At 57.6% G+C, this 11,424-nt stretch overlaps 3 pseudogenes across 3 annotated transcripts; 2 read left to right on the top strand and 1 right to left on the bottom strand.

Moving 5' to 3' along the window:
• Window positions 1-2,628: 2,628 nt before the first annotated feature.
• On the bottom strand, window positions 2,629-3,450 carry LOC309650527 (serine/arginine-rich splicing factor 3 pseudogene; annotated as a pseudogene). Its single transcript has one exon. The product of its transcript is annotated as a serine/arginine-rich splicing factor 3 pseudogene (transcript).
• Window positions 3,451-6,469: 3,019 nt separating this feature from the next.
• LOC309650523 lies at window positions 6,470-8,326 on the top strand (annotated as a pseudogene). Its single transcript has 3 exons — window positions 6,470-6,795; window positions 6,966-7,237; window positions 7,438-8,326. The product of its transcript is annotated as an uncharacterized misc_RNA (transcript).
• Window positions 8,327-9,801: 1,475 nt separating this feature from the next.
• Window positions 9,802-10,496, top strand: LOC309650521 (annotated as a pseudogene). The gene is made up of 2 exons: window positions 9,802-9,838; window positions 9,936-10,496. The product of its transcript is annotated as an uncharacterized misc_RNA (transcript).
• The last annotated feature ends 928 nt before the right edge of the window (window positions 10,497-11,424 follow it).

Here is an 11,424-nt window from a genome sequence, read left to right as displayed (position 1 = left end):
GCCCTCAGCAGAGGATGACCCGCCCCGAATAACCCCAGTGCCACGGGGGAGACCCGGCACTAATATTATTCAGACCCGCTGGTGCCCCCAGATTCCTGCACAGGCAGGGACTCTAACCGGGTCACCTCTGTATCCCGAGGTGACCTAGAGTGGGGCAGCCAGGAGGGCTGAGATGAGTATCAGGGGTGAAATGACAAACCTCTGCACCCACTCTCCCCTCCGCACCCCAGGGGCGATGGTCTCTATCTCCTCCCTGTGCAGGTAGCTTTCCCCTGAGCCATTTCTTCTTGTCAAGGTCCCTGTCGCAGGTTGGGTTCCCCGAAGATGATGTTGAGAGCAAGGATTGGAGTGCAGGTGGTTGATGTGAGGCGTGCAGGAACAGATACAGCTGCCATAGGGTCCCACAATTCCACTCCTGGGCATAGATCCGGAGAAAACTCTAATTCAAAACTATACATACACTCCTGGCATTTCCCTGGTGGTCCAGTGGTTAAGAATCCATGCTTCCAGTGCAGGGGGCGTGGGTTCCATCTCTGGTCAGGGAACTAAGATCTCACATGCCGTGTGACAATAAAAGAAGAAAGAAAGAAAAAAGAAAGAAAGAAAGAGAGAGAGAGAGAAAGAGAGAGAGAGAGAGAGAAAAAGAAAGAGAGAGCGAGAAAGAAAGAAAGAAAGGAAGAAAGAAAGAAGAAAGAAAAGATACATGCACCCCAATGTTCATTGCAGCACTATTTACAGTAGCCAAGACATGGAAGCTACCTAAATGTCCACTGATGGATGAATGGATAAAGAAGATGTGGTACATATATACAATGGAATATTATTCAGCCATAAAAAGAATGAAATAATGCTATTTGCAGCAACGTGGATGGACCTAGAGATGATCATACTAAGTGAAGTAAGTCAGAAGAGAAAGACAAATATCATATGATCTCACTTATATGTGAAATCTAAAATACGACACAAATGAACTCGTCCACGAAACAAAAACAGACTCACAGACATAGAGAACAGACTTGTGGTTGCTAAGGGGGAGAAACAGTGAGGGAGGGTTGGATTGGGAGTTTGGGGTTAGCAGATGCAAACTATTAAATATAGGATGGATAAACTACAACGTCCTACTGTCTAGCACAGGGAACTATATTCAGTATCCTGTGATAAGCCATAACGGAAAAGAAAAAAGTTTTATTTATAGGTTCCATCCCTAACTGAGCTGGCCCATCCCCTCCCATGGTTCTAAGTGCAGCCCGAGGCTGCAGACTTCCCACCGTGGTCTTCAGCTCCAGAGCAAGCCACCTGCAAACCACCCACATCTTCCCAGGGGCTGGCAACTCTCCTTTGCTACTGATGCCAAGACACATCCAGATAGCAAAAATGTGACCATGAAAAGAAACTCAGGCATGTTCAAATCAGGGAAATAACATTCTTAGCTCTGTTGAGTACTCGCTTAATTTTAGAGCTTAGAGTTACAAAAAAGTTGCAAAGATCTGTACAGAGTGTACAGAGTGCCGTGGACCCTGACCCAGTACCCCTATTTCCAACTGGTTAGTACCTTAGTACGACATGTTTATCCAACTAAGGAACCAAGATGGATACATTGTTATTAACTAAAGTCCAAACTTTATTAGCATTTCCCTAGTGTTCCCCTAACATCCTTTTTCTGTCCCAGTCTCCTCTGGGCTGTGACGTTTCTCAGACGTCGCTGGGTTTTGATACCTTGAAAGTTTTGAGGAGGACTGGTCAGGTATTTTGTCCCTCAATTTGTTTGTCTGTTTGTTTTCGGATGTTTTCTTATGGTTGGTCTGGAGTTATGGGGTTTGGGGCGGAAGACCCAGACAGAGATAAAAATGCCATTCTCCTCAGGTCACATCAAGGATACACACCATCAACGGGACTTATGACAAACGATTTTACCCTTGATCACCTGGCCAGTATCGTCTTTTTTTTCTTGCTGCGTTGGGTCGTCGTTGCGTATGGGCTTCTGTAGTTGTGGCACGGGGGCTCAGTAGTTCTGGCTCCCAGGATCTAGAGTGCAGGCTCAGTAGTTGTGGCCCACGGGCTTAGTTGATCTGCGGCACCTGGGAATCTTCCCGGACCAGGGCTTGAACCTGTGTCCCCTGCATTGGCAGGCGGATTCTTTTCTTTTTTTTCTTTTGCAACCAAAACTTTAATCCCAAGGATTCTCACAAAACATATTACAAATGACAGCATGAAAAAAAAATTGCACAGTAACTCAAAGTTCAGCTCTACAATATACTCTTAATCTGGCAGGACATTGGTATCTTGATGATCTCAAATTTCCAAAAAATATTACAAAGAGCTATGTATTCATGTACAGCAATCACAGAGGGGACGTATGACCTAACTCAAAGGTAAACTAACTTCCTTGAAACTTCTTAGATTTTAAACTCCCTGGACAACCTCTTGTCCGGTGTGAAGACTAGTGGAATTTTTAAACCTCTAATCTAGGGTAAGGGTGCGGCTTTCATTTTTACCTGCTGGCTTGGGTTCACAGCACCTTTTAAAGACTGCTTGCTTAACTACAGCTGCATACCATATCCCAGCTACAGAAAGTCTTTTCAATGTTTGCCAGTGTTGTTTCCATAATAGTAAACATCACACTTTAGGTGGGCAGGAGTTAGAGTTTTATTATCAGTCTAGGCAAGACCAAAAATTCAAAGCAAATTCAATTTTGCTTAAGGGAACATTGTAAGGTAACAATTCTTCATATTACATGCCTCACAGGACCCATTTCAAACCATAGAGAATGACACCTTTATGTGTCACTGTCCCAAGAGACAAACAAATGTGAACAACTAAAACATTTAAAAAGTGCACCAAGCTTCGGAAGTCTCAAACAAAACTTGAATATTCTGTACATACTCCTGCCAAATGAAGTTATTGCCTGTACACCACTCCTCTTGCAAAGTGGTCTTCTATTTCCTTTCATCTGACCTAGATCGGCTAGGAGACCTAGAGAAAGATCGGGACGGCTTGTGATTTCTCTCTTGGGACAGGGATCTCTCTCCTCTCCTATATCTAGAAAGGGACCTGCTCTGGCTGACGGAGAAGGCTCTCCATCTTGGAGATGTGTGGGAGGTGGAGGACTCCTCCTCCGATAATCATCTCGAGGGCGACGACCCCAAGAAGGAGGCGGTCACGATTTCGACTTCTCTTTTCCCCATTCGACAGGTCCACTCTTACTCGGCAGCCACATAGTGTTCTCCCATCTAGTTCTCGGACAGCATCAGCTGCATCTCGGGGATCTTCACATTCAACGAGAGCGAAGCCGGGAGGGTTTTTAGCAACCCACACACTTCAGAGTGGTCCATAATAGCCTAAAGCTCGTTCCAATTCAGCCTTGTTACCACTGTTTCCAAGATTCCCTACATAAACTTTACAGTCCAACGGACAGGAATCACGTTGCAAGACCCTCGTGGCTCCTGGGTTTCACGGGCCACAGGGTGGTCCTGGGCCTCTAGAATCTGGTAGCTGAATCTGCTCGCACAAGCTGTCCTGTGGGCATGCGTTTCCCCCTATGTGTCCAGCCCGGGGCCCTGCTGTCTTGGCCCGGCCTCCCGGGTGAGAGGGTGAACCCCAGCTCCCTGGAGCAGACACTCAGAGCCCTGGTGACCGGACTCACGGCTGACGGGGCTGCAGCGGCGGCTGGACACGTGTGGCCAGCCTGGTGGTGTTTGGCCCCGTCTGCAGTTCCAGTTCCAGCTGAGAAAGAGCCTCCCTGTGTTACTTTCTCCTGGTTGTGTAAGGATCCCCGGTGTCATTTGACAGAAATGTAGACGGTGTGTTCTTTCTCTCTTTTCTCCCTGCTTCCTCTCCTCCCTCTCTGCCTCCCTCTCTCCCTGTACCTCTTTCCCTGTTCCGCTCTCCCTCTACCTCTTTCCCACTCCCTCTCTCTCTCTCCCTCTCTCTGTCTCTTCCTCTCTCCCTCTCCCTCCCTCTCCCTCTCTCTTTCCTCTCCCTCTCTCCCTCTTCCCTCTCTCCCTCTTCCCTCTCTCCCTCTTCCCTCTCTCCCTCTTCCTCTTTCCTCTGCCTCTTTCCCTCTCCTTCTCTCCCTCCCCCTCTCTCCCTCTCCCTCTCTCCCCCCTCTCTCTCCCTCTCCCTCTCTCCCTCTCCCCTGTCTCTGCCTCTCCCTCCGTCTCTCCCTCTGGGAGGGAGTGAGGGAGATGGAGAGATGAATGGAGCGGGAGAGTTGGAGGGAGAGGGAGAGGGAGAAAAGGGAGGAGAGGGAGGGAGGAGACATCTCTCCCTCCCTCCCTCCCTCTCTCTCCCTCCCTCTCCTCCCTTTCCCTCTCCCTCCGTCTCTCCGTCTCCCTCACTCCCTCTCAGAGAGGGAGAGACGGAGGGAGAGGCAAAGACAAGGGAGAGGGGGAGAGGGAGAGAGGGAGGGGGAGAGAGAGGGGGCAGAGAGGGAGAGCTCTCTTCCTCCCTCCCTCTCCCTCTCTCCTCCTTCTCTCCCTCACCCTCTCTCCCTCTCCCTCCCTCCATCACTTTCCCTCCTTCTCCCTCTCCCTCTCTCCCTCCCAGAGAGGGAGAGACAGAGGGAGAGGGAGAGGGGGGAGACAGGGACACGGAGAGGGAGGGAGGGAGGGAGGGGGACAGAGAGGGAAGCAGGCACCCTCTCGCCTTCTCCCTCTCCCTACCTCCTTCTCCGACTCCCCCTCTCCTCTCCCTCTGTCTCTCCCTCTCCCTCCCTCCCTCTAGGAGAGGGAGAGGGAGAGGAAGGGAGGGAGAGGGAGAGAGGGAGGGGGAGGGAGAGGGAGAGGGAGAGGGAGAGACGTCTCACCCTCCTTCCCTCTCCCTCCCTCGCCCTTTCCCTTCCTCTCTCCCTCTCCCTCCCTCTGTCTCACCCTCTCCCTCCCTCTGTCTCTCCCTCTCCCTCACTCCCTCCCAGAGAGGGAGAGATGGAGGGAGAGGGAGAGACGAGGGAGAGGGGGAGAGGGAGAGAGGGAGGGGGGAGAGAGGGAGAGGGAAGAGGGAGAGTGGGAGAGAGGGAGAGAAGGAGGAGAGAGGGAAAGGGAGGAAGAGACCTCTCTCTCTCTCCCTCTCTCCGTCTCTCCCTCTCTCCCCCCTCTCTCTCCCTCTCCCTTGTCTCTGCCTCTTCCTCCGTCTCTCTGTCTCTGGGAGGGAGTGAGGGAGATGGAGAGATGGAAGGAGAGGGAGAGTTGGAGGGAGAGGGAGGAGAGGGAGCGAGGGAGAGGGAGAGAGGGAGAGAGGGAGGGAGAGAGGGATAGAGGGAGGGAGGAAGAGACGTCTTTGTTTTTCCCTCCCTCCCTCTATTCCTCTCTCCCTCTCCCCCCTCCCTCTCCTGCTCTCTGTCCCTCTCCCTCCACCTCCTTCTCTCTCTGGAGAGGGAAGGAGGTGGAGGGAGAGGGAGGGGGAGCACGAGAGGGAGAGAGGGAGAGGGAAAGAGGTATAGGAAGAGTGGAACAGGGAAACAGGGACAGGGAAAGGGGGACAGGGAGGGAGGGAGAGGGAAAGAGGGAGAGGGAGAGCAGAGCAGGGAAACAGGGACAGGGAAAGAGGGAGGCAGAGAGGGAGAGGGAAACGGGGAGAGGGAGGGGGGACGGATAGAGGGAGAGGGAGAGAGGGACAGGGAAAGAGAGACAGGGATGGAGGGAGGGAGAGAGGGACAGGACAGGGCAAGAGGGACAGGGAGAGAGGGAGGGAGAGAGGCAGAGGGAAAGATGGAGGGAGAGTGAGAGGCAGGGAGGTAGAGGGAGGGAGGGAGGGAAGGAGACAGAGAGGGAGACAGGGAGAAGGGCTGATGGGGGCTCCCTCCCCCTCCCATCCTCTGCCCACTGCTTTCTCTTTTTTCTGCTTCAACAAACACCAGGCGCCTTTTAGATCAGCCCTGAAGTCAACGTTGATGCTTGGGACGGCCTGACCTCCCCACTGCCTTCCAGCCCGGGACCACAGCTGGGATATGAAGTCTGCGGGGCCCTGGGGGGGGGGGCGGCGGCGGCGGCGGCGGCGGAGGCAGGCACCTCCTCTGACGCCCAATCTCTCCTCGTTTACGAGGCAGCCGCCAGCTCCCCTCCCTGACTCCCCAAGATTCCCATATTCCTTTTAAATATGTGTCGATAATGCCATGAGCTACTATTTAACTTTTCCACGAGGACCCACCTCCCGAAATGCAGTGGTTTTCAGCCTTGGCTGCACTAGAGAACCCCCAGGGAAGGGAGAGACGTCTGTACCTCCCTCTCTCTCCCTCTCCCTCCGTATCTCCTTCTGGCTCTCTCCCTCTCCTTCTGGGGTGATGCCCGATGAGCTCAGATTCGCAGATGTTCCCCCCATCCCCTCTCTGTGCCTTGCGTGGGGCCTGGGCCTTCTCACTGTGGCCCGGGAACAGCCTTGACATTCAGACATCGGTTCCTGCAAGGACACTTGTGTTTGGTCCATACCGCATGTGGCTGCAGTCTGTGCTTCTCTCGTTTAGCATCTTCAGTAGATGGGGGCTGTGCATGAGCCCTTCATCTTCCCCGCAGACACCACTGGTGCTTGCTCGGCCTCGCGGGTGATGTCCACGGGGGACAGACCTGTGTCCCCACCTTCTTGGGCTGCAGACAGGCCACGTTGGTCCTGTGGTGACTGGGGGCTCCCCGGAAAACCCCACCGCAGACCCGGAGAGGTGGCCCCAGAGAAGGTGGCGTACGCCTGGGGCCGGGCCTCACCAGCCAACCACGGGCCACCTGCAGCAACAGGTCTCTCGCCGTCCAGGGGCTGGGTGTTCGGGCGCCGTGGGGATGAGCTGCTGTCTGCACGGCAGCCAAATTTGTATTGTTGAGCCCGGGGAGGCCCCTGGGTGGCTCCTGGAGAGCCTGGTCACATTTCTTCCTGCCCTTGGCCTTAGAGCTCGTCATGGTTCACGCCGTTTCTGGTTCCAAAAGGACCTGTGTTCATAAAGACCACATGTTAGGACAGCACCAAAGTGTCTAGAAATCCAGGCCAGGAGGAGGAGGGGGGGGATTGGCTGTGCCCGCCAGTGGCCTGAGAGCCCTGCCCACCCACAGAGACCTGGCCTGGGGCCTGTGGGGAGGGCGTGGCCCACGGTCCCCAGCGCTGGCTGTCTCTGGGTTCCAGGAGAACTGCGCGATCCTCGGGGAGCTGGTAAGGCTGCAGGCTCATAAGTCCCGCCTGCTGGGATTCAGCACGCGTGCCGACTCCGTGCTGGAGATGAACATGGCCAAGACCAGCCAGGTGGTGGCCACTTTCCTAGGTAACCCCGCCTCCCCGAGTCCCAGTGGGGACGGGGATCAGGTGGACCTTGACTGGACGTGGTGCTGCCTGAGACCCCACTGTGTCAGCCCTTGGGGGTCGCCTTCCCCAACCCTTCATTCTGCCTCGAGGGGCGTGGGGTGGGGGGCGGCTGGGGGGCTGCCACAGGGACATAGCCGAGCCTCTCCCCTCCGCCCGCAGATGAGCTGGCCCAGAAGCTGAAGCCCCTCGGGGAGCAGGAGCGGCCGTGATCCTGGAGCTAAAGAAGGCTGAGTGCCAGAGGCGGGGCCTGCACTTTGACGGGCCCATCAACGTCTAGGACCTGCGCTACTACATGAACCAGGGGGAGGAGACGCGCTACCACGTGGGCCAGTACCTGCTCAATGAGTCCTTCCCCATGCAGGTGGTCACGCGTGGGCGGCTGGGCATCTCCCAGGAGCTGCTGGGACTGACCTTCGACCTGGAGGAAGGCGCCAACATGTGTCACGAAGATGAAGATGTGAGGCTCTACAGGGTCCGGGACGTGGCCTCGGGCAAGGTCATCCATCAGCAAGTTCTACCTGGACCTCTACCCTCGGTGCATGCGTGGGGGAACCTGTCGGCCGTGGGCCGGGGCTCCTCTGTGGTAGCGGGGCCTCACCCGCGTCCCTCCCCAGGGAAGGGAAGTCCGGGCACATGGCCTGCTTTGGCCTGCAGCCGGGCTGCCTGCAGCAGGACGGGAGGCGCCAGATTGCCATTGCGGCCATGGTGGCCAACTTCACCAAGCCTACGCCCAACCCGCCCTCCCTGTTGCAGTATGATGAGCTGGAGACCTACTTCCATGAGTTCTGGCAAGCGATGCACCAGCTCCGCTCCCAGGAGGGTGCGGGCAAGGGGCTGAAGGCAGGGGGCGGGGAGGGCCCGGGCTCTCCCGTGGTCCTCAGGCAGGCCCTCGCCACGGGATTCCTCCGCTGATGTCACCCCGCACGAGGCGACGCCCTCGGTGTCAGTTTCCATCATCAAACCCCACGCACTGGGCGCGTAAACAACGGAAGTGGATGTCCTCGAGACTCTGGAGGCTGGAAGTCCCAGATCAAGGAGTCAGGACTGGTTCCCTCCATGTTAAATACATGTATTCAAGAGTTGCCTTTAAAAAAGACAAAATAGAAGAAAGGAACGTTGCATGCAAGGCTGGTGACAGGCGGTGATGAGAACCAGAGGGTAGGCTCTGAGGCTGGGAGCGCCACGCCCTGTGAGGCCCTGGGGCTGCTGCCAGTCTCGGTGGAGGCTCAGCAAGTCCCAGTGACTTCCCAATGGGGGGGGGTCCCCAGCTGAGCGTCTGGGCCCAGGACCCAGTGCTAGTTCAGTCTTCCTGCGGTCAGCCATTCGTCCTGAGAGCGATGCTCTCACAGACTGCAACCGGAGCGCGTGGGGACACTTTACTGAGCTGTGCAGCCGTCACTACTGCCCTGTTCTGGAACATTTCCCTCACCCCAAAAAGGTCCCTCACGCCCTTAGTTATCATTCCCTCCCCTCCCCTGCCCCTGACAACCAGGAACCCACTCTGACTCTGTGGATCTACCTGTTCTGGACGTTTCCCCTCAGTGGGGTCACACCCTGTGTGTCCTTCTGTGTCTGACTTCTCTCGCTGAGCATCGTGTTCTCACGGTGCATCCACGTGGCAGCAAGTGGCAGGGCTTCACACCTTTGCATGGTCGAGGGCCGGAAAAAAGACAAATGAAAAGAAAGGCACGTTGCCTGCGGCTCTGGTAACAGCCGGTGATGAGAACCAGAGGGTAGGCTCTGGGGCCGGGAACGCCGCGCCCTGTGAAGCCCTGGCGCTGCTGCCAGTCTCGGCGGGGCACGGGCAGCGCCGTCCCCCAGGAGCTGCTGGACAAGCTCATCAAGTCCCGGCTGGCCAACCCCCGTGCGGCTGGGCCGAGGGAAAGGAAAGGGGCTCCCGGACCGCCCGGCTGGAAAGCGCGGCCTGGACACAGTGCCAGCACCCCCGTCTCCTTCCTCCCGCCCTCCAGGCCTCTTCAACCTGCGCCAGATCGTCCTGGCCAAGGTGGACCAGGCCCTGCACACGCAGACGCCCTCGGACCCGGCCTAGGACAATGCCCGCCTCTGCCAGGAGATCCTCGGGGTCCCAGCCACGCCAGGTAGCCAAGCGCACACCGGGCCCACCTTAGCGGTCGGTTGGCGGCTACTGCCCAGGTCAAGAGGATCCTCTGGTGGTGTGTGAAGGAGGACCGACTGACGGGCTCTGGTTGAGGCCCGCTGACCTCTGGCCTCTTCCTGCCTGGGTTCCTGGGCTGGTCCCTCCAGCTGTGGCCCGCGGAGTCCGAGGGTGGGCTGGGCGTATCTGCACGTGCTTTCTCGAGAGCCTGGAAGAGGCAGGAGAGGGCTTCATACCCCGGACGGAACGCGTCGACGAGGTTTGCCCGTGCGTGTCGGTGCGGAGACGCAGTTCACTCCCTCGTGAGCGCTTTAACCCGCGCTCTCCCCGTGCTGGAGGGCGAGCCCTGACTCATCCCTTGGAGCCTCGGGCAGCTGTCCTTGTAAGAGGCTTAGGGGTGAACCCTCATGAGCTTCAGCAGAAAGTCGGCAAAGATTGATTTGTGTCCCTCCACTGAGTTGCCCGCAAGGTCCCCGTTTTCTAGAAGTGTTGGGCCAATACTCCCTCTAGTGGCAGGGGACTCAGACAGGGCTGCTTTGAGGCCCCAAGCTCTGGGCTCTGGGGAAGGGGCACAGAGCGGCCAGGGGGCCGGGCAGGAGCCTCTCCGCGTGTGTCCCAGGGACCCACCTGCCTGCGACCTTCGGCCACCTGGCAGGAAGTTACGACGCCCAGTCCTATGGCTACCTGTGCAGCGAGGTGTACTCCGCGGACACGGTCCACACACTCGTTTCAAGCAGGAGGGCGTCCTGAGTGGCAAGGTGAGAGGCCAGCCTGCCGTGCAGACCAACACGGAGGTCCTTGGCCTGGGCCTAGATGCTTGTGCCGCCCGCCTGGGCCTGCCAGGCTCTGAGGGCCCTGCCCAGAACCCCCTGCTCCCCTGCCCTTTGTTGAGTCACAGCAGAGGTGGCCACACCCACGCCCTCCTTGAAGGGGGTGCTCCACCCTCCTGCAGCCCCGCCCCCTCTCCTCAGGTTGCCATGGACTACAGAAGCTGCATTCTGAGGCCAGGGGGCTCCGAGGATGCCAAGGGCATGGTGAAGCTCTTCCTGGGTTGTGACCCCACGCAGGACGCCTTCCTCCTGAGCAAAGGGCTGCAGGTTGAGGGTTGCAAGCCGCCGGCCTGCTGACGGCACGGGGTTTTGCCCCCCGAGGCGGGCCGGGTGCCTTAGCGCCCCGTCGGGGCAGGGGAGGGGCCGCGTGTCCTCCCAGCCCCCGAGTCCCCGGTGGCCGGCCTAGGCCAAAAGTCTCCATCTGGAAGTGTCTGGAAAGCCTGGCATCAAGGCTCCCCCTTGTTGCACTAATGCAATCCCTTCCTGGGGAGCTTTCCTGGTAACAAAACGGTTCTTTGAAAACGCAGCCATTAATAAAAAAGACTCTACTCCTGGTCTCTGCCTGCCGTCCCTTCCACCACAGGAGTGGCATGGGGGCCGTCACACTGGGGGGAGTTCTGACCTTGGTCGGGGATCAGCCCTGGGGCCGTGGTGACGCGTCTGGGTCACTGGGAGACGGCTGAGCTGTGGGGTGAGTTCAGACGGGGATGGTGCCCCGCACCCCGACCGGGCAGGCTCTCCAGTGAGGGGGTGTCAGTTTCCTGCCAGCCTCTCGCCCGTCACTGTTTGGCATCTCGGGGGCTGTGACTGGCTGGAGCTGGTTCTGGCGGTGGGCACAGCTGCGGGAAGCCCGGCTGTGGCTGTCCCTGTCCCCGTGTCCTGTCCTCCTGCTCACGGCCGGCCGGCTGGCTCCCTCTGGTCATCGGCAGCTGCTGAAGTCTGGACCACAGCAAGGGGCCACCTTCCTGGGTCCTAGCGATTCTTCCCAAAGGCCTTAGGGATGTGTTTTGGTGGCAGTAGGAATTCAGAGAGGGTGCTGCACTACTGGAGCGGTAGGGTGGCTCTGGACCGTCCCGTGTGTCCTTCCCTGGCCTTTGAGCTCCTCGGGAGCCCTGCCTCCGGCCCTTCGCCCCCACAAAGGACGCCAGGCAGCGGAGCGCTCTGTCCTCCCCTCAGCCTGCCCGCTCGTTCTGTTGTTAT

The sequence above is a fragment of the Balaenoptera physalus genome (assembly GCF_965194825.1).
Source record: "Balaenoptera physalus genome assembly, contig: SUPER_1_unloc_3, whole genome shotgun sequence".
NCBI classification, from domain to species: Eukaryota; Metazoa; Chordata; class Mammalia; order Artiodactyla; family Balaenopteridae; genus Balaenoptera; species Balaenoptera physalus.
This window is presented reverse-complemented; position numbering and strand designations above follow the sequence as displayed.